The sequence below is a fragment of the Cavia porcellus genome, unplaced genomic scaffold, assembly GCF_034190915.1.
Source record: "Cavia porcellus strain 051 isolate PalLab524CR breed Dunkin Hartley unplaced genomic scaffold, mCavPor4.1 scaffold_13, whole genome shotgun sequence".
NCBI lineage: Eukaryota > Metazoa > Chordata > Mammalia > Rodentia > Caviidae > Cavia > Cavia porcellus.
The window spans coordinates 16,151,881-16,174,707 of record NW_026947496.1 but is presented as its reverse complement, the minus strand read 5'-3'; the positions used below and the strand labels follow the sequence as shown (position 1 = coordinate 16,174,707).

Sequence of the window (22,827 nt, the reverse complement as noted above, 5' to 3'; positions counted from 1 at the left end):
ACTAATTATATACATGGAGGACAAGGGCACAGAAAGAAAGCTTGACCCTGGTCTCAAGAGGATAAGCGCCCCAGCAGATGTGGCAGAGAGGGATCCCAACAACCCCGATAGGGGTCGGTGTTCTGGAACGAGGAGGAGGAGGTGGACCAAGGCTGAATCATTTCCTCTGAAGAAAAAACAGGGGCATGAGAGGAAGGAAGGGACCAAACTTCTAATGCAGCAGAAAACATGGTCACTCTTAAGGTTTCATCATTGAGATTACCAAGACGACATCAGCAAGACAAGGTCAGAGGACTGCTGGGGACAGGGATGGGACATCAGGACAGAAGGAATGGAGTGAGGACAGAGGATGGAAGGGTTGGTGTGGAGCTGCAGGGTGGACTGTACTCTTAGGACACTGGGTGCAGGAGGAAGAGGAGGGGGGCAGCTGGAACCCAGATGAGCTGAGGCTCCCCTGGAATGTGGACACATAACTTTGGTTAAAGTGGGAGAAAAAGTTGTGCTTAAAATAAGAGGAGGAGCAAGTAGGATTCCCTTTTCAAACTGCTATTGTCTTTGAGTGAAATCATTATATAAAAACTAAAGGGACTACACAGTAACCAGGGTTAGTTTTTTGTTTTGTTTTGTTTTTGTCTTTTTGAAACAGGGTTTCACTATGTAGCTCAGGCTGCACTTAAACTCAGTTTGTAGCCCAGGCTGGCCTCAAACTCACAGCAATTCTCCTGCCTCTGCCTCCTGGGTGCTGGGATTACAGGTGTGTACCAACATACTCGTCCAGTGCTGGGATTTTAACTCCTGAGGATCAGTAAAAGAAAATCTTCAATTTAAAAATGTGAATCTGTCGATATGGGCTAGTGATGCCAGGCATGGTGGCACACACCTGTAATCCCAGCACTCAGCAGGCTGAGGCAGGAGGGGTCAGCAAGTATAAGGCCAGCCTGGGTTACACAGTCAGTTCAAGACCAGTCTGAACTACATATAAGACCTTGTTTCAAAAACAAAAACAAAATGGGATAGCGGTAGGAGCCAGATGGAGGAACAGAGCAATAAAGATTCAGTCACTGTGAAGAGAAAAGTGGGTATAAATAATGACAGTGAGGTGGCCATTCCTTGTGACTGGGGTCATGGTCAAGGACAGCACATATTTGTAGGTAAGGAGAGGAGTCATGTCTTGATTTGTTTAAGTGATGTGATCATGTAGGCATGAAGGGGTAAATTCACTTTATCCAAAGGTGAGACAACATTGGTATCAGCTGCGAATCACTACTCGGAGGTAACAGGTTGGATGTAAATGTTTACTCCTAAATATTTAGAAAATGAACTTTTCGGTTGTTGGAAGCAGCAATGCTTTCTTTCCTTGCAGCATGGTGAATAAGACATTTTCTTCAGGTTACTGTTTTGGGTGCCATTTGAAGGGCATTTTCCGAGTCCCCGCAGCGATGAAGCCTAGTGGTCTCAGTCTCAGGTTCAAGGGCAAGAGTGCACAGGGGCGGTGGTCACATGGATTTGTGCAAAGCTCTGGAGAAGGCCTGCATCCCACAGAGCTGGGACTTTCTTTGGGGAAAGTAGGGTGGCGAGGGACTTGAAAGAGAGCTGATGATCAGCTGCTACTTAAACTTGACTTGAAATCTTAATTTCTCACAAAATAAATGTGTTACATGTAGATTTTTAAATTCTAGAAAAATTAACACTGATGGATTTTTCTTAATTAGTTTTTGGCAAGTCAAAATTTAGCAAGAAAATGTAGGTGATTTTCTTTTAAAAATTAAAAATTAAATATGTAGGTGTTCAGAAATAATGAACTTAGATTTTTTTTGAATAGATGTACATATCAAAAAACAGATTTTCATTTCCAGTACTTAATTTGTATATAAATGTAATTATGTTCATTGTGTGTATATTATACAATAAGCACTGTAAAAATATTAAGGGACACTAATAATACTTAAATGCAAATGTTTATATCTGATTTCTTTTTTATCATGTTAAATACAGTATTTTTTTTTTTTTTTTGAGACAGGGTCTCGCTATGTAGTCCAGGCTGGCCATGAATTCACTATGTAGCCCAGGCAGGCTCTGAAGTTACTGAGATCCTCCTGCTTCAGCCTCCCAAGTGCTAGGACTACAGTTGTGGACCACCATATCTGGTAATGTTGGTGTTTTTAAAAAACAACAAACTAATAAAAATAAACAAACAAAAGAGGAGGGTTTGGTGAACAGGATATATATCATGAAGAAATCTGTGCTTGCCAAATGCTTGAATGAAAAGGATGCTTCAAGAAATCAGAGTGTCTTAAAAGTTGCTATTGATTGCTTTAAGAACTGTTTTCTTTCTTTTTTTTGCTCTTCCAAGTACTCATATTTCTTCAAAGAGCTACTCTGTAACCTGGAAGAATGGCTTCAGCTTTGCAAATGTCATTTTCCACCTAAGAGCACACAGTTTCAACAATGGTAGCTATGACTGTCACTGTGGGTGAGGTGGTAATGCTTCGGCTGACATTCAGAGGATGGGTGAATAAGCAGAGAGCAGGTTGGAAGGGTCAGGGAGATTCTGCAGGTACCATGAGGGATCCTTGATGCCCTCTCACATTAAGGGCTCTCATCTCAGGCAAACATCAGGCAAGGGCTGAGCTCACGGCTTCAGAGAGAGAGAAAACCTTGATGTCTTCTTCTTCCTGCCTGTTGAAGAAGCCCTGGTGGGTAGCGAGGTCCTTGCAGAGCAGGAGGATCGCGGTTGAGGTTCTTAGGAGAGAATTTGAAGGAAACGTATTGGCCTTTGTTTACTTTCTCTAGTGAGTCCAGGTAGCTGTGCAGAGAAAGTGGGTTCTTCTGCCCAAAGCTGAAAATGATCAAGGTAAACAAACACTGAGGGGAGCAAGAGCAAGGAAATCAGCGTTGTATGTGCTGCTGAAAGTGCAGATGACGGGTTCCGGCAATGTCAGGGCTGGAGGCTCCAGAACTCTGCTGATGGACTGAGATTCTGCTGATGGAGAGGCAAAAGAATCAGGGGCTCGGTTGTAGAAGAAAGAAAAGGAGATCACAAGGGACAATTTAATAGAAGAGGAACATGAAACTATTCTTCCACGTCTTCTTTCTTAGCCTGTTTCCCAGTACTACGATAAAATGCTTGAGCTTGGGTAATTTATGAAGAACAAAAGTTTATTGGCTCATGGATCTGAAACGGGGAAGCCCAAGGATGTGGCTCCAGCATTTGGTGAGGAGAGGCTTTGTGGTGCATCATGTGGTGAGACAGAGAGAGTGTTCTGGCCCGGATCTTGCTATCATTAGATGGAGTCTCCAGGAAGGGATGGGACCTCACTCACTCTACCCACAGGGCAGATTGGAGGACTGTTGACTTATGTCACAGAAAAGCATTTCAGGAAGCATCAGAGAAAGACTTATTAGGCAGAAAGTACTGTACACTCAGAGAGGAAGTGGGAGAACTGCAAATGAGATGCATTCTGGTCTGGGCTAGGAGTTTCTATGTGTGCTTGGGGTGTTCTCAAAATACCTAGGATGTGGGTTAGGTTAGAGAGCAAGCCATTTGCATGTGTGAAGATTTAGAGATATGCTGTCCACTTAGCAGGGCTGTCTGCAGGAGGAAAATTACAGGTTTAATTTGAAGGTTTAAATCACAGGCTCAATTTATAGTTTTATTGTATATTTAAGACTCTCGGGAATCCTTGGAATGAGGTTCCTAGGGGGGAAGGGAGACATTTAATTTTATCCTGAAGCTTCAATTTTGGTCAAAATATAATTTTAAAAGTATGATTTTCTTTATCTCTTTTTGACCTATCCTATATCATCTCTTCCTCATCTTAGGGGCCTCACCCTCATGACCTCATCACAACCTAATCACTTCCCAAAGGCTCCACCTCCAAACACCATGACATATGAATTGTAGATTAAGTTTCCCACAGGTGAATTTCCAGTGACACCATAACACTGTTAGACTGTAACCTCTCGGGGAAAGAGCTGGTTCTCATTCAGTTTTATTCATGTATCATTGTGCATGTTTAATAGTGTTTTTAAAATCAGAGTGAACCAGTTACTAAGAACTGTTATCTTAGTAGGTAGCTTTCAAATAAACTGCCATATTCTTGAGAGTGTGCCTCTTGTCTTACAGACTGATGTATCAAGAATGTCCAGGAAATCTCAGGAGAAGCTTTAGGTACATGGATATTGAGTGGATAAATAAACTGGATCATTTGAAGTTCTGATGCCCTAACATCAGGCAGCTAAAGTGAGAAAAAAAGCCACATATGTGAAAATCACAAGGCCAACTCCCATTCCCAAGAAGGGACTGAGGCGTGCTTTAAAATACCAGAGACTTTTGCTCTTAAAGCTAGCCAAACCAACTAGAGCTACTGTACTATATTCATTTAGATTCTTTAGTGGGCAGCTGATTCCCCATGGCTAATACTGTCCACAGCCATGGAAGGAAACAAGTCAAAGAAATGGAACTGCAAATACACACGTATACCTTGGCTACAGATTTCTTAGCTTCTTAAATCTGAAATTGTCCTCATGTCTGCCTCATGACGATTGCTCTTTAGACCAAACATCCATGACCGATTCAAAGCAGTTGTCTGGGGTTTGGCTACTGCTTAGCAGGTACTTATAAAGCATTCTGTGACATTAATCAAGATTCCAGCTAAAGAAGATGCCACCAAGCTAATTAAAGCCATCTAGAAGACTGCGTAAATAAGGAGGAAAATGTAAACACTGTCTTTGCTGAATAAAGTGATTAGAAATTAAGTTGTTTGTTTTTTTGCCATACCATCTGTGGCTTGTCAAAAATGTTGACATGTACCATAATCTGCCACTAATCAAACAGGGAAAAGAAAAGCAAACAGACAAAGAAAAAAATATGTAAGTTATAAGTGAAAAAACAGACAAAGAAACCCTGCATCTTCCAAATGGGAAAAATAATTAACATATTTTTCTAAAATAATTTTCAAATAAAAATTTTAGCTACTCATTTAGCTACTTAAAAGATAAACTCACTCTCCATTCTCAAAAATTCAGCAGTAGGAGAACCAGGCAGCGAAAGTGAGAAAAAAAAGCCACATATGTGAAAAACAGAATTAGAGATAATAAAGTTGTAAAACTAAAGTACCTGATAAAATACAAGCCCGATTTGAGCTTTTTCAGTGTGCCCAGACCATCAAGATTTACAGAAAAATTTGATGGCTTTAATATTCAATTATATTACAAAATGGTAAGTTGTATTTTCTAAAATCTGTACATTTATATTGGATATCAAAGTTAAGTGGTTGATAAAGAAAATAATTCCTTGCCTGGTAATATAACGGAAAAATGCTTTTATTACATAAAACATGTACTTTCTGGACTTTTCTTCTATCTCCATCAATTTAGTATGAAGACTTTGCCTTGCAAAATAGAAATAGAAATTTTCTACCTGGAATCCAGAAGAGAGTCTAATACATAGCATATATTCAGGCTTGGTTTACGAGGGGGAGAGGAAGAGAGAAAGAATAAACCATAGTGTCTTGATATTGTCAATTTTCCTTGCAGATGAACCATTTGGAGGGTAATTGACATAGATGTTCTTGTTTTTGATGTATTTACAAGGTCCAACCGTGCAAAGTGTGGAGTCAAGTGTATGTTTCTTTATTTGTTTGAAGTGCCACCTTTTCATGGGTGGAATATTCTTTAGCAAGACTCATATCAGTGTACCTAGCAGAAAGATGTGGATCTGAATTTCAGCAAAATCTTTCAGGAAACTAACCAAGCAACACAAGAGGGGCTGTTTTGTGGCTCAATGATAAGAGTGTATGCTTAGCATGCACAAGACTTGAGTACAATCCCCTCACACACACACACACACACACACACACACACACACACACATCCCAAGGATACTACACACATGAGGTGCAGGTGACGCAGTGGACTTAGAGAGCCCTTTCCTTGTCTTGGTGACAGAGCAGCAGGAGCCGAAGCACAAGACACGATGGAGTAATTTGTTGTGGATAAATTGCAAAGTGTCTTCAGCATATCACTGAGCACTGGTTGTGGAAACCTTTCTCTCCTTTCTGTCCACTCTGTGCCCAAGCCATTTCTGAGACAGCAGCAAGGAATGAAAAATCAGGAGGACAAGGATAAAAAGCAAACATTTCAGCTGATAATAGGAAAAATTTGCCACTAAAAATACAGCAAACACTTCCATAGTACTTGCTTGATTCACGCCAGACACTAAATCATTTACGTTTCACAACAACTCTCTTCTGATTGTTCCCCTTTTGCAGATGAGGGTGCTTAGGCACAGAAAGACAAAGTGTTTAAAAGTTAGAGTTCAAGTCCTGATGGCTCAACTCAAAACCTGTCCACCGCCGTCTGCTATTGAAAACTACAGAAGACAACAAAAGCTTGGGGGCTGAGTGACTTCCAAATTCCCTTTCACACACACAAACCTAAGCTTCTGTACCACAGCACGAACAGGAAAGCCTCCATTTGTTACTGAGCCCTGGCATTGGTCTGCTACAGTGGACAAGCTCAGTGAGTACTCAGCATAGGAAAGAACATGTCAATCTATAGTAGAACCCATCTAGAAACTTCTAGAACAAATTGAACTCTTAAAAATGCAAAATCTCAATTCATTTGGCTTTTATGTACCCTATTATTTTCCTCAGTGATGCCTATACCACTAAGACAAAGACATTTCAACAGAATTTCATTGCACTATTAATTTAAAGATCACTCAGCTTTCTGGAAAAAATGAATGGGCCCATAAGATGTGGACTTCTTATCCCTAAATTGCAAAATGTCTTCAGCGTATCAGAAGGTCTGACAGAGGGGAAAAAAAAAAGATGAAGAAAGAGGCCCAGACAGGAAATGAACAGCATCACCTCACAGCAACCGGAAGGAAAACCCCACACAAACATACACCACTCACATCCTACATTCGCGGTTGCCCAGTACAGAAATGCTCACAGCTGCCTTTAGATGCAAGCCCAGTTGCTGCAGTGACATGGAAGCATAACAGTACACAAGGCCTAGCTGTCACACCCTGTGTGCCCACCCAGAGAGAGGACACGAAGGCCAGGCCGGGAGCATGGCACGGCCATCCGCAGTGGCTCTGCTCTGGGTGAGTTCTCAGCCACTTGCTGTGGCCTGCGTTGGGGGAAGGGGTGGAGTCACTCAGACCTTCACTTCCTGACTTGGTGTTCAACATTTGGAGATAACACCCTTCTGCTGGGAAAGAGAGGGTTCCACATACCCTGAGGCGGGAATGTGTGGCTCCAGGTCTCGTTGGAGTGGACCTGCAGGTGCTGGTTTTAATGCAACTTAAAACTCCGTTTGATTTCTATGTGTTCAGTCTTCTGGGCCAGGGCTTCCTGGTGTGTGAGTACAAGGTTCCTCCTCCCTTGCTGCCGTCCACACAGACCTTACCTGGGCGGGGCTAAGCTTTCACTTCTCTTAAATCTTCTTAGTGCTCTACAGGGTGGATGAGAATCACTTAGGTGGGTATCACTTGCAGTGCTTCTGGGGATGGCTCAGGGGAGACAAGCTGCAGTGGCCGTGAACCTGGCCCTGGGGGTGGAGCGCAGCTCTGCGGAGATCCCTAGTTAGCATCATCTCAGAGAGACTTGGGGAAAATGGCATCGTGTTCTACCTGTCCACGCTGAGCGACCCTGACGGCTCCATCCTTACCTTCCTCTACATTATTCGTTGGTTTCACTCATTCATTCATTCACATCTCTTTCAAAAGGTTTGATGCAACTTTTTTTGTTTGTTTTGCCAAAATTATTTCAAAATGAAGAACGCAGACAGTGATAAGAGGGGAAACCCAAAGCCATTCTGAAAGGGTTATGTGTCATTTGAAGCTGTGCGGGGGTTGGGGGCCAGTGTTTTCCCTGCATTGTGAAGGGACTGAGAAGGTGCTCTATGCTTTTTAGTTCCTGCCTGGAGGATCCCCGCTTCCCTGAATTCCCAGCACTGAGTATGAAAGGCAATTGTTCTTGACAGAACTCTGGGATCCAGCCAAACGGTTTACCTCCTTGTGTCTGTTTCCTTGCAAGCTCCATTCTCAAGGACATTCAAGCTCTAAGAACAGGGAAAGGTGAGCCATGAAAAGGGAAAAATATGAAGTCAGTTTTTAATTAGAGTTCCACAGTTTCTTGTTAATGATAATTTAACCATGATCTAGAGAGTACATACCCTTCTAGTAACCGCTGTCTAAGTTGAAACTTATAGAAGAGGGAGCAAACACATTGCTCTGACCCCTCAAAGCTTATAGTCCAGGAGAAAAGAAGACATTAATATAGGGAAGAAAGAACTGCTTTCTCCCATTTTCTAGGTTCTTTGGCTACTCAGTCTATGTATTAAAATGACACAAAACAGATTAACCAGAAAAAAGAAAGTTTAACTGCACGGATTTCAGAGGCGGCCCAATGATTGAGGCTCACGTACCACCGTGAACTGCAGAAAGGAATGTGATTGGCTCCTTTGACTGTGCTGAAGGTGAATTATGGGAAGGTGTAAGGAAAAGCCTGGTTATGCCCAGATGGGGACAGGAGCCCAGTGAAGGTTTGTTAAGAGGTTTTATGTGGGTGTCTGCTATTGACCAGTCTAATAATTTAGCTATCCTTCTCCTCCTGCAGAGAGGGATAGCTTTACACATGAGAATATCCTTCCCAGATGCAAACTGGCAACCATTGGAGCCGTATCAATGGTTTGTCACACTAATCAACTCAAAATGGCAAATACATTAGAGGAATATTTTAGGCTAGTATGTTCTTCCTGAACTCATATTCTGGGGTGTTGTGTCCTGAATTCCACTGATAATTACACAAATGTGTTGGAGACCAGAGTCACAGAGGTCCCCTAGGAAGACAGAGATGAGCACTGAAAGGGGTGCAGAGGTTCACCAGGCAATGGTCTGCCTGGTATTCCAGGCAGAGGGAACAGCCAGACCAAACCATCTAGCACAATCGGGCCAGGATGGTCAACAGGAAGAGCAGAGTGACTCAAGATGGTTCTAGAAAGAGGAAATACTCATCTGGAATGACACACACTGCTGCGTATTCATTCTCCTAGTGGAGAAGCTATTACCCAATCTGCCTTTTTAACAAATTCCTTTTTACTATGACGTGAAGAATTGATCAGGGGGAACCATGTCTATAGACAGGGAGACCAGAGGAAGGCTGATATAGACAGCTAAACAAGTGAATCTGTAGGAATGCAAAGGGGATCGTGGCAATGGGGACAACAGTGGACAAATCGAAGAGTCAAATAGAAGGAAAGTCAAGAGGACATGGAGCAGACAGGAAAGGAAAGTGAGGGTGGTCAAAGTGAGGGGTGATCCCCATTTTCCTGGCTGGGGTGAACACATGCATGGTGGTATTGTCTGCCCATCACAGGTGAGTCCAGTGCTGAAATTAATGGTTCCGAGAGTCTGACAGATGTCAGTCAGGCAGTCGACAGGTTGGAATATAGTTTAGAGCAAAGGTCTGAGAATCCTTGGTATAGTGATGGTAATGAAAGCCCTAAGTATATGCAAGAGGCTTTGAGACAGTATCAAATAGGAAAACGGGATGATGTAAGACTGAGCCTTGAGCAATGTTTAAATAGAGGCAGAGGACAATGAATTCTTAGGTTTCTCAAAAAGTTCAATGATTACCACTTGACCCAGTGATTCCAGTCTTAGTAACAGCCAATCCTCTATATCCATGGTTTCATACCTGCTGATTCAACCAACCATGGATCAATGCAATGGGAACAGCATCCATACTGAACAATACAAACCTTTTCTTCTAACTGTTTGCTAAACCACATAGTATAACAACTATTCAAATAGCATGTGCATTGTACTATGTACTATAAGAAATCTAGAAATGATTTCAGGAATGTGGGAGGGTGTCTGAGCATTCTCTGCAAATACCACACTATTTTGTATAAGGGACTTGATCATCCATTGATTTGACTCCTAACATAAGTCCTCCATGAATACTAAGGAACAACTGTGTATCCAAAGGAATTGAAAACAGGGACTCAAATAGATTAACAAATTATGAAGATCCATACAATAAACTATCACTCAGTTATTAGAAATAGTCAAGTACTGACACACATTATTAAATGAACTGGGAAGACACTGTACTAAGTGAAAGAAGCTAGTCATAAAAATTCATGTAATCCAGCAGTCCCCAACCATTTTGGCACTAGGGACCAGTTTCATGGAAGACAACATTTTACAGATGGTGGAAGAAGGAATGGTTTGGAGATAATTCAAACAATTATATTTTTTGTGCTCTTTATTTCTATTATTATTACAATTATTAAATAAGTATACAATTCACCATAAGGCATGAGCCCTGAGCTTGTTTTCCTGCAAATAAATAGTCCTGTCTTGGGGCCATGAGAGATAGTGACACTCGAAGCATGGTGCTTATGTCCAGTCTCCTCCATAATCTCATTTTTGTTGCAAACACTGCAGAAAACTACAAATATAGGATGTTAGATATGGAAGGATGATTTTCAGTGCTTTTGTGGAAATCTCAAGATATTCTGCTTTGACTTTAAGCCAAAATTTAGAAGATTTGAAGTTGTCGCAAACACACTGTGAAGACCACCATCATTTGCAGTCTCAAGCAATTGACGAAGTGGAATCAGCTAGATTGTTCACAAATGGATGGTAGATCCATTCCTTCCCAGTTTGAGGGTTCTTTGTGGTTGGGAAGTGATGATCAAATCCTCTTGAAAGCTGGGATAAGTGATCATGCCACGCTGGGAAAAAGAAGCCCCTGGCTGTTTATCTTTCAAAGTCTGCTAATGTTTGCAACATATCAAAATGCCTAATGTTCACTTGTCACTCCTGTAATTACAGTTTATGAATTACAGTTTATCTGCCAGCTTGAACACAGTTATTGTTCTTCCTTGAAATGACAGATTTAGTTCGTTGAGCAGGTTGAATATGTTTTGTTTTTTTTTTTTTTTTTTTTTTTGGTCTTTTTCCTTTTTATCGGTACCGGGGATCGAACTCACGACTGCCTGCTTGCAAGGCAGGCGCTTATGCTGCTGAGCTAAATCCCCAGCCCCGAGCAGGTTGAATATGTTACACAAGTAAATTTTTTGACCCATTCTATGTCAGTGAAATATGCTGCCAGTGGTGACTGTTTATCTAAAAGAAATCTCTGGAGTAAGTCTTGTAACTCAAAATCTTCCATTACAAAGCCATCGTGCTTCTGTGTGGAAGAGCTATGTCCATCTCCTCCCAGACCTGTGCAAATAGACATGAGTTAGGAGCATATTTCTCTAACACAGTTGATAATTTTAATCACTTCCTGCAAAATGTTAAGTTCAGGTATATTTTTGGCTAGCTAGCACATATTTGTGGATGATACAGTACATGTAATTACATTCCTAAGCAACCTCTTTGACATAATGAATCAAACTAGAAAGCCATCTGGTTGTGGCAGCTACTCTGTCGATGCATATACTGACATGAAATTCAGTTTTCCTGGTGTGGAATCATTCAAAGACTTAAATAATTCTGCAGCTGTGGTATAGGGTGGCAACAAAACTGTGCACAGCATAGCTCAGGCACATCTGCCTGAAAAGTATACCGTATAAGACAATCACTACTGTTTTGTTCTCAACATGGGTAGACTTTTCAACCTGGATTGTATACCAAGGCAACTCTGATCCTAACAACTGTACCTCGGTATCCTCTCTGTTCTACCAGTTCATCTAGCTTTGGTGCCAGTCAAAAGAAGAACACCCATCATCTTTTGAAAGTGACAAATGTCCTTAGCATCAGGCAGGACCAACTCAACAGTAAAAGACTTCTTAGCTTTAGCAATGTGATTAGCCAAGAAAGGTGCTCTCAGGGCAGACATATTTTGATATAGTGGACCCTTTAATAACTGCTTCTGTTTTTTGTGTTCATATTTTCTTCTCTTTTGAAGGCTTTTAATGCAGGATGTTTCGTCTACATGTGGTGAAGGAGGTTTGAACCTTTCATAGCTTTATCAGATATCCAGCTGTCACATATTGCACAAAGTGTGTGTGGAAAATGTGAACCACCTGTTGCAATTAACCCATAATTTATTTTTAAATCTTTTTTTTAAAGTGAAAAAATACTACAGAATTTTAAAATGAGATGATAGGAAATTAACAATGGTTATTATATTGCCTATTGTTATCTTTAAAATAGTTGCTCAGATTGATAGATGTAGGCATGCAAAAGCGTTCAAACAATATAAGCACTAACTTGAACCCATAATTTAAATAGGACTCGATATAGTTTATCAATGTAGCTTTCCTTTTGTTAGCAATCTTAAAGACTCCTGCTGTCTTAGCATTGATTCTTTCCCCCTTTTCAAAAATTCTTTCCAGCAATGTCTGAATCTGACTCATTTTGGCCAAGCTCAGCTTGCAGCTTTAGCAAAACTGTGACTGAGGCAAGTGGATGGTGTAGGAAAGAGGTACAGATGGAAGAGGTCATAAAATAATGGGTGGACCACGCACAAGTTAAAGTGTTCAACTCTGACGTGAAGCCTGCCACCGGGCGCAACTGTACAGTTGATGTGCATCAGCTCGTTTGCCACTATAAAGCCTGCCACCAGAGGCAGCTGTCTTGTCACCTGCTGCTCACTGATAAGGTCTTGATATGAATCTGTGAGCAGTTGACTCATCATGTTCTCTGCAATCAAACCTCTCTGCTAGTGTTAACCTATGTTTGTAGCCACTCCCCAGCACTAGCATCACTGCCTCAACTCCACCTCAGGTCATCTGGCATGAGATTCTCACAAGAGGCTCCTAAGCCACATCCCTGCATGTGCAGTGTAGAGTTCAGTTAGTGCACTGATGAGACTCTAATGCCACTGCTGGAGTGATGGGGAGCAGCTGTGAATACAGGTGACAGTTTGCTCACTTGCCTGCCATTCACTCCTGCTAGGCCACTCATGGCCTGGAAATTGGGGGCCCCTAATGTAACCTCAATTTATGAGATGTTCACTAGAGCTAAACCAGTAGTGAGAGAATGTAGATTGGCAGTTATTAGGGCTTGGGGCAGATAAACCTGGAGAGAAACTACTTAAGGGTATGAGATTTCTTTTGGGGAGTAAAAAAATGTCTCAGGCATGGTGGTACAAGCCTCTGGAGGCTGAGGCCAATTCAAGGCCAGCCCAGGCACCTTAGCACTTAACAAAACTCTACCAAAAAATGGGATATAGTTAAGTTCAAAGGCCCTTTAAAAAACAAGCCTGAGGAGGAGGAGGAAGAGGAGGAGGTAGACGAGGAGAAAGAGGAGGAGGAGGAAGATGAAGAGGAGGAAGGAGATCAGGAAGAGGAGGAGGAGGAGTTTTTTTTTTTTTAGAACCAGACAGAACTAGTAGTTGCACATTTTGAATGTGTGGAATTTCACTGACGTACTCTCTTTTGCTTTTCATTAAGTGAATTTCATCTCAGTCTTTTTCCTTAGCTATCGCATTTTTTCAGGTTTCTGATAAAACTTTTTATTAAGTCTACTGGCATATTTTAGATATACACAATGACCACATTCATCATAGGGCATTTGTACCTGTAGATAGTATATCTTGTTTCTTTTCCCCCAACTGTCTCCTCTCTCTTTAACCCGTCTTCCCCTCCTTATTTACCAAAGCTATGTTTCCATTTTTCCTTCCATTCTGTTCTTTCTCTTCCTTCCTGACCACCCCCTCACCCCGCTCCTCTTCCCATTTCCCAATATGTATTTTACATTCTGGCCTTTGTTTACCTTTTCAGTTTCTCACATAAGAGAAACAGTAAGTATTTCAGCATGTCTATTTGATTTCTTTTCCTTGAGTATGGTCTTGAGGTGGATCAATTTACCTAGAAATGTCTCAAACTCACCCTTCTTTATGGCAAAGCAGTACCCCATTGCACAGAAAAATCCCCACATCTTCATCCATTCATCTGTTGATGGGCATTTGGGCTCTTTCAAAAATGTAGCTGTTACAAACTGTGCTGCTATAAACATGGGTGTGCATACACCGCTGTGATGAACCAAACAACACAAGATTAAATCAAACATGAGAGAAAACTAATAAAACCAAGAGATGCAGTAAACAGTGGTACGGGAGGCTACTACTGGTATCACATGGCAAATTGTTTGCCCCAAAACTTTTTTTGTTTTATAAAGAGTAGGGGCATATCCTAAACTTATGCTAGAGTTTGACCAAGACACAGTGATACAGCGTGCTCTGCTGTCTGATAAGAAGCTGCCCCTGGTCTTAGACACCCGTGTTTTGATATCCCTTCCATCTGTTCAATTGCTGAAGTGGAGGAGGATCTTCCTCACCCCCTCGGATAGCATTTTAGAGAACAGCTAGAGCATGATCTCAGAGAGAGAGAGGTCTTCAGATGAAACCGCCCTGCATGAAGAGCTGTCTGCTGTAAATGACTTCAACCCTGCCCCGCTTCTCTGTCTCCTCCATAACTCATTTGGTCAAAATTTCCAAGCTATTGAACACAAAAGGATAATCTGACATAGTACCAGTTATACAGATACAGCTACATCACAAAGACAAAAACAGTTACTTTTCACTGTGTTGGTCCTGTGGTTTCAACTTGATCTTGAAGTATCTTTGGCATATAAATATTTATATAAATTTACATATAGTTTATTTTTGCCTGGGAACTATAAATGAATGCAGTCTTCCAGGACTTGCTCTTTGGCTCAGTATTAGGCTTCTGAGGGTTACTTGTTGATATAAAGAGATGTAGTGGCCGAGGGCCAGGGAAGATGGCTCAAGGGTAGCAGGTTCAAGGTCCTGACTTCTGTTTCCAGCACTGCAAAAACACAGAGGAAGTGTTAACGTTGATAATTCACTTTCATGGCCCGTTAGCACTCCACGACAGGAACATATGACAATCTGCTTATCATTTCTGTCAAGTGACATGTTAGCTGTTAAGGATGCAGGCTTGCAGATATGATTCCAGGAAGGCACAGTTAGCCTCAAATTTTTCCCTCTGTCATGCACAAAATACCACCTGTAGAGATGTACAGTTTCATCTCAAGTCAGAGGCAGGTTTTAAAGGGGCATGAGTTAGAGACCTAAGCATCAGAAGGAAGGAGATATATCATAGGACGGATGGAGCTTTCCACGGAGGGGAAGCAAGGGATAAAATGACTCCCTAAGATACAAAGGAACCACTGACACAAAAGATGGAACTTGTGTGGGACCAGCCCACGCTGATTACCTGCAAATCAAAGCTTTTACTTTTCACCATCCACTTCCCCTGCCACAGTGGCCCTGATGAATGAAGCATCTATGTGGATACTTCATTTCCAGAAGCTTCACCCCTGCATCAGCCACATGAGTGCTAATCCCTTTGGGTGTTCCTAGAGGACCACATTTCCCTTCTGGTCCCTGAAAGTTTGCATTGATGTATTTTCTCTTGTCACCTTTTCCTTGTAGTATAGTAATGACACAGACATCAAATGGCAGGGTGTGTGAACCTTCAGGAACCTTTGGACCAGTTTCCGTGTCTCTGAAATTCCCCACCCACAGCCTTGCTCACAGTGAGTGGAAACAGTTTCAGGAAGTGAGACCATCAGGGGCTCTCTGTCACCCTGAGTACCTTTCCCCTCCAAGCACAGCGTGGCGCTGGCATCTCTCAGCATAGCAGCAGTCCTCAGCTGTAGCACAGTCGGGGGTCTCTCACCACCTGCTTGTAGGAGGAGCTCCATGGGGGAAATGCAGTGCTGAGGAGAGGATGGACTCTGCCCCTGCGCCGTGGTGGGGAAGTTGTAACTAGGAGCTCAGTTCAGGCTGCAGTGTCAGCCTGGCTTTGGGAGTTGTGGGGTGTTGATGGGTGAGAATCATTTCTGGTAAATGACAAATATTGATTGGCTCATTGAAACAGTAAATGAATGATAGGTACTGCATTAATCTGTGTCTCCAGAGAATCAGAACAAGTAACGGGCGCGTGGGTGCATGCATATATAAATGTGTGTGTGCTTCTGGGCTGATGGCTGCATTGTAAGTTGAAAAGACTGCAGATAGGAAATGTGTTTAATCCACCTAACATTCCAAGCATCTTAGCTGAGTGGCACAGAGCACTGTGGGGTGTCATCCCCTGTGGCAATGTGGCTGATGGGGACATAGTCTGTTGCTTCTGCCCAGCATCAAAAGAGAGGATCAGGCCACCTATCACTAGGGGATGAGATCCAAAAGCAAAAGTCAAATCATGGTTTCTTATGAAAGTGTATCAGTCACTTTCACACCATTGTAAAGTTGCAAAGTCCTAAGTTTCAAGTTGGAGACCACGGGGAGGGGGGCGGGATTTACTGTACAGAGTTGACACATGGTTAAGGAGGCTGACAAGTCTTAAATTCATGGGCTGGAGAACAGTTAGAGTGGAAGGTGAAACTCCTTGTCAATCAGAGAACGTCAGGCTTCTTTCTAATAAGGTTTTCAGCTGATCATATGAGACTATCACCATAGGAAGGTTGCCTGCTTCACTCAAAGTTTCATGATGTAAATGTTAATTTCACCTAAAACACATAAAACAACAGCAACATCCAGCATAATGATGTACCAAACCTTGTTGTCTAGGTATCTTGGCTTAGCCACATTGATACATAAAATTAACCGCACAGGGACTGGGGATTTAGCTCAGCGGCATAAGTGCCTGCCTGGCAAGCACGCGGTCATGAGTTTGTTCACAGATTCTGCATGTCATTTCAGCAAAGAATTTAGTAGTTATTTATCCAGTATTCATTCCCAGCCTACCATGACCTAGACACTGTCCTAGGTGCTAGGAACTCCATGGAAATCTGAGTAAACAAAGCCCACCCTCAAGTGGCTCATACGGAGATGCAAGAGCGGGTCCAGGTACTTAACATATGTGAGTAGGTTTTCTGCTTTCAAGAACCATTGCCAGCCCAACTCATGTTAACCAAATCTAATTTTCCCTTCTAAATACATTGTTGGGTCATAATAAAGAAAAGAACAAAGCTTGTGATTTCATGGATTTTGTTGTCCGTTGAGGAGCTCAGATCTACATTAGATGATGCCCATAAACACATTGCAGCTGCTAGGCACAACTGTCCGACCTGTTATGCAACTTTCAAAAGCACATATAGGGCCAGGGATATGGCTCAGCAGCACAGCACCTGTCTGGTAAGCACAGGGTCCTGAGTTTGATTCCTGATACCAAAACAAAAGAGGAAAAATAAAAAGAAAAGGAAAGAAAAAATATCTACATTTGCATAAACACACTTAGGATAGCTAAAATGACTGTGCTACAAATTCTGTAAGTTCTTGGAACAAAACAATTAACATTCATAGGATTGGCACAATTTTGCACGTTTGTGTCTGGTGATCTGAGGAACTTTTTTGAAGATCACTATGTAAAATAATAACCCTAGTTCTGTTCCTACCACCTTGTTTTGAAGGCCTATATCATCATTGTTTTAGGCTCTTTGCTATTGTTATTGATTTGTCTTTTTTGTTTCTTGTTTTTCCAGTAAAATGTTTTGCTTTGTTTTGTTTTGTTTCTCTACTATAGAAAGGGTAGGTATACATGTAGAGGCTTACACATGCCTAAACTTCTCCTAAACAGTTTACGAGAATCAACTGTATTATGTGTGATGAAATGAACAGCTATTTTGAAGAAAAAGAGACATTATGGTATCCATTGCCGATTCTGTATTGTCATGCTGTGAAATCCAGTAATGCTTTTATTCTTTGTTCAGAGTGGTTTTAGTCTGTTTTGTATTATTTAATTTCAGCGTACATGAAGATATGGACAGCTATTTTAAAGAGAACAAGAGACATTACGGTAGCCATTGTTGATTTTCCTATTGTCTGGCTTTGAAGGCCTGCAATGCCTTCATTACTCTGTTCTGATCAGTTTTATACTATTTTGTTTTGTATTAATTCATTGTGTGAGAAGATATCGATAACTATTTAGAAGAAAATAAGAGACATTATGGTAGCCACTGTAGATCTCCTGTTGTTTTGCTTTGAAATTCTGTGTCACTTACATTGTTTTCTTTTGATCTGCTTTGTTCTGTTTACTCTCTTTAAAATAAAAAAAAATTTAAAACAAAAACAAACACATATAATTCAGTTGTAAAAGACTGGGTATGAATAAATTACATCCAATGGCATTTAAAATAAAATGGCTAGAGTCTTTTGTACGTAGTTACTTCGTTTTCTTCATGATTCCCTTATCTTTTACGGCAAAACAGTTCAAAGCACCTCTTCCTTGCAGCATTAGGATTTTAGAAGGGTCATCTAGGGAAGGCGCAGGATGGCCCAAAGGTGTGTGCTCATTTCCTTGTTCACATTCCTTTTTTATCGGCCTGTGTTTCTCATTGTGTTTTTATTTTTAAATTTTTAGTCTGAAGAAATGCTTAGGACTAAGAATCCATTTTCTTAACATAAATATGCCCACGCTACCCTGCTGCTCAGTGGCATAGGCGGCCATGGGCACAGGAGCACAGCCAAAGGACATCGTCTTCAGTTAGCGGGTCCGAGGGCCACAAGCTCCAGGTCGGCTCAGGCCATGGCTGTGAGGAGTGGCCTTCACGCCCAGGTGGTAAAAGCTGGGCCATATTGGAAGGGGTGGAACCCTTAAGAGGAGGAGCCTCTGGATCTTTTTCCCCTGACCCTGTCCTTTCCCTCCCTCCAGGCTTTCAACACTGGATGGCAGGTGCTGTCAGTCTTCAGCTACTTTCCATTGAGTTGTTTTTTGTAAGGAACAACAGTTTCAGTTACCTTTTAAAGCTGTATTTGGGTGTCCATGCATTTATGGGTATGGGAGAACGTGACATAGGAATGTGTTTTTCAGATGGTCTTAGTTTAAACAAATATCATCCTCCATTCAGAAGGCTTGTCTCCTGATTACTTTTGTTTTGGCTTATTTGTTCATCTAGTTCATTCTTGGCTAAATAATTGCCAAAAGAAAAAAATTATCAAGTTATATCATGCATGGGTACCAGTTCCCTATAATGAGCCTTATCCTTATGTATACCTAAAATGTACCAATAAAATTAATTAATTAAAAGAAAAACAGCAAAGCAAAAGACTTGTGAGCAATGGGACAAAGGGTTATGGGCATCCCATCTGAGGCAATTCTTTCTCTGCATCTTAGGAATGGCCAAGTAATTAACAAGCAACAGAAAGTGGACACGTGACCGCTGGAGTTCATAACATGGGCTGACCCATGAAAGCTAGGGAAAGTGGTAGAGTGTTTAAGGTAGGCTCTGGAGCCAGCTGAGTGAGTTCAAATCCCACCTCTCCCATCTACCAGCCATGTGCTGTGGACCAAAAAAATAGGAAGTAAGGAGAGTCCTCCCACCTTGGGTGTCGGTGAAGGTTTTATCATGCCATGGATGGTTCTGAATGCACCTATGGCCTTCTCTGACACTTTAAGTGCCTGACCTCTATTACCTAGAGGAGGGAGAGGAGGACAGGAAATCAGAAAAGAGAAGGCGTGAAAGAGTAAGTAGCATTTGACAAGAAAAGAGGATTTCTGAAAAGTATGAAGAACTGAAATGAAACCCAAGGGCTTCTGGGATAATACAAGTCCCCATCAGCTCACAAGTCTAAATTTCCTCTGTTTTCTCTTGGATGAGAAACCTAATGTATAACTAAATTAAAGAGAAGAGTAAAAGTGAATAACAGGGGACAGAGAGATGGATCATTTGCAAATGGAAAGGGACCAAGAGATGGAGGGAGACAAGAAGGGGTGAAGGGGAAAGGGAAGTAAAAGACTAGACGTGTTACGTACACACACCAGCTCCCCTCAGTGAAGGTAATCGTTATGTGCTACAAACACATACTAAGAAAAATAAAAATTTTGAAGAAAAAGAAAGCCAGAATAATGTGTCATCACCTAAGTGATACACAGGAGCAGGTGGGTTAAAGTGCTGAAATGAAGGGAGGAGAATGTTGTAAAGTTGGTCTTTTTTTGTTCTTATGGGGACCAATCTGTCCCCAAATATGTACCGAGTTCCCACAGTGCAGGGATTGGGGCAAGCATAATCCCTACCAGCACGGGGGCTTTTTTGCAAATGGAGTTAAAGTTGAAAAGATATTGGGCTCATTTGTCTCCATTAGGTGTCGAGTTGTGAGGTGTCCCAGCCTTGCAGAAGTCAACTCAGTATGACTCAAGAGTAAACAGAAGACAGCCAGCTGATGGTAGCACCTGCATGATTTTCTATGCTAATGAAGAATCCAATCCCAGATATAAATATAGTCAATAGATCCAATTATGTTTCTTTTTCCTGCAAGTTAACCAAATTTTTATTGTTTTGTCTTTCTCCATTTGTTTGGATTTCTGATTATCCTCCATCCCCTTGCAAATGGTCCTCAGGAAACAAGGGAAAGAGGGAAAAAAAAAAAGCTTAAGATTAGACTGACCACAAAGTCTCCCTCTTAGAATCACATTGCCAGGGATTGAGCTGGGAGTTTAGTCTCCAGGGAATAGTTAAAAATCAGGCAGAGCCATTGCAAAATATTAAATTCCGCTGTAAAAGAAGTTCCTTCTGTGTCAGAGAAGCCAGGAGACCAGCTAGTTGCAGCAAACTCTAGCACTAAAGCATATGTAGGGTTTGCAAAGAAAGCTCAGGAGGTGTAATGATGATTAGAGGCCGGAACTCCTAGGAGGGAGGTCTGACTCCAACAGGCAAGGTGGCTCTTGGAGCCAGTGACCTATTTAGAAGGCACTGGGGCTTCAGGAACACAGTCAAATTTCCTTTCTCCAAGACTCTTCCCGACAGTAAAGATTGTTAAAACACATTTGTGTGACTGTATTTTTCTAAAGTTCAACCATATAATAGCTTTAACAGGCATCTGATCCGACGCTGCCTGTGTTTCAAACATTTCCTTGATGTAGGATGATTACAATGGAAAGGAATGTTATTCTTGTTCAGCCATTGGTGAGGCTTTGTCTTCCTTAATCCCAGAAACTAAATCATTGGCTACTTCAGAGGCTTTGACCTAAATCTTAATTGATGTCCACAGTCTGTACAGACCGCAGTGTGATTACAACCAGACAAACCCAGGAGGAAGGATTAAGGCTGCTGAAAAATTTTTTTAAAGGCTAATATTTTAAATGATCGTACAGCAAGTTTATTGCAATGCCCTTTCGGTCCATAATTTAGCTGTCGGAGGCTCTCCTCTTTAAGTGATCCTCCTTTCTAAATGATCAGTACAGTGATGAGGTTTTCATTTTATGTTTAATTTTGTTTTCAATCTCGATGCTAGCAAACCTCATTGGATTAAACTATTAAAAACCAATACTTAGATACAGTATTCAGTGACAATTATCTCATCATATTAACCTACATTAGCTCGCTGAATTATCACAGTGGCCCCTACTTGTTATGGACTAAGAACTGGTGGTCAACTTAACGCCAGCTGGATTACATCAGCATGGCATTGAGCAAAGATGCTCCACCTGAGGAGGGTTGCCAGGATAAATAGGTAGAGAAGAAGAGAGGTGTTGAGGGTTGAGGTGTTAAGAAGGCATTGTGGGTTCTCCTGGAAAAGCTTTGGTCCTCACATCAAGCATTGCTTCCTGGCTCCGGAGGGGAAGACATGTGCTGCTTGGTCTCCAGAATGAACTTGTCACACTGCTTCCTGGCGTGTACCCGACTGTGCTTGTCACTGGAGGAGCTCGGGGCCTCCGTGTCATTGAGAATGGCTGTGGTGCTTTTCAGGACAGCCCTGGTCTTTGTTGTGAGTGTGACTTCTTGGCACCAGCGTAGAACCCTCATCCCACCAGCACAGTTCCTTCATCCTGCTGGCATAGACTTTCTAGCTTCCACCACTGACTCTTGGGTCTTCCTGGCATGGAAGACCGTAAAAGACACTGGCGTGAGTCCTTCTTATGGGCTCTGGACCTCCAGTTGGACTGGTGGGAGGCATTGTCTGAGCTCTGGATTTTTATCTGGACTCATGTGGGATGTTGCTGTGGGGTTTAGGCTCTTGACTAAATAATCTATGTCTTTGGTGTTGCGGATAGATTTCCTGCATTTTCCTGTGTTAACTCCCGGTGATCAATATAAAAATATTATAAACTCCTGTCTTGATCCAATTGTTCTGTGTACAACTCTGACTACAACAGTACTCACTATACCCCTCAACCTACAGATAAAGGTGTGGAGGACAGTGGGGTTGATGAGGTGGCTTAGATAAATTTGGGAAATTGAGGAAATAATACAGCTGGACAGAAATCCAGATCTTCTGACTAAGCCGTCTAGGGGAAAGGGTTCATTCATCTGGGTCCCCCCACCATTCTTGTATTTCCTGTGAAGATACTGGTTTTCCTTAAATTGAAACACATTTTACTTCCAGACAGGAGTTTTTCTTTTGATTTCCATCTCTTGCACATCACTTTTAAAGAGCTATCCCATGGGAAAGTATACGATGTGTGAAGTGACCTGTTCTTAGTCTTTCTTCCTAAATGCCATCCTTGGGGTGGGGATGGGGGTCTTGTTATAACCAAACCTTCTTTTCAAGTACTCAATGTCCACAGTCTCTTTCTAATTTTTCTTTATCAATACTAGGCTTTCAGGGGAAGACTTGATGTCACTAGTTTCAATCAGCATCATTCCAAGGCACTGCCACTCTCCTGCCCTTTCCGTTAAGCCCTATTTCCCATGGTAAGGACCTTCACTTCTCTAGCAAAGGAACTACCAAGGAGTAGATGGGGCGATAGATTTTTAAATCAGGGACCTCTTTCTTTACTTGTCTCCCCTAGTCCTGCCCCGCAGAGGTGCTATCCCTTAGCTCATCTTGCTCTCCCACCTGATCACAGACAGGCATTCAGCAGGAAGAGCTGCTTTTCTCTGACACAAAC

General features: G+C 41.9%; 1 protein-coding gene and 1 long non-coding RNA gene across 2 annotated transcripts in view; both read left to right on the top strand.

The window, feature by feature from the left end:
- The first annotated feature begins 213 nt into the window (after positions 1-213).
- Positions 214-4,721, top strand: LOC134478402 (uncharacterized). The gene is made up of 3 exons (XR_010051022.1): positions 214-285; positions 2,021-2,147; positions 4,127-4,721. It is a non-coding gene; the product is annotated as an uncharacterized LOC134478402 (long non-coding RNA).
- A 2,219-nt stretch (positions 4,722-6,940) lies between these two features.
- Positions 6,941-22,827, top strand: part of Nedd9 (neural precursor cell expressed, developmentally down-regulated 9) — a 171,799-nt gene continuing 155,912 nt past the window's right edge. Inside the window, exon 1 of the mRNA XM_063259879.1 lies at positions 6,941-7,111. The gene's annotated coding sequence lies outside the window, so the exon portion shown is untranslated. The remainder of the gene's footprint in view (positions 7,112-22,827) is intronic.